Source organism: Brassica oleracea, chromosome C2 (genome assembly GCF_000695525.1).
Source record: "Brassica oleracea var. oleracea cultivar TO1000 chromosome C2, BOL, whole genome shotgun sequence".
In the NCBI taxonomy this organism is placed as follows: domain Eukaryota; kingdom Viridiplantae; phylum Streptophyta; class Magnoliopsida; order Brassicales; family Brassicaceae; genus Brassica; species Brassica oleracea.
Window position 1 is genome coordinate 38,179,856 of NC_027749.1, and position 228 is coordinate 38,180,083.

Genomic DNA, 228 nt, shown 5'->3' on the forward strand with positions numbered 1-228 from the left:
TATCTGATGTCTCCTTCCTCTTGGGAGATCGCATGGGGCCTAAAGAACCATGGGGACCAAGGAAGTGCTCACTCCCAATATCAAAGCTAATAGCTCCAGGCATAGTCAAGCTTGTTAGGGCGGTGTTTGGGAGAAGCACTTCAACCTCTCGTGTAGACTGTATGTAAGAGTAGACACAAGTTCCATTGAACCTTCCACTGAAGTACAGAGCTTTCTTCAAGTAGCTTT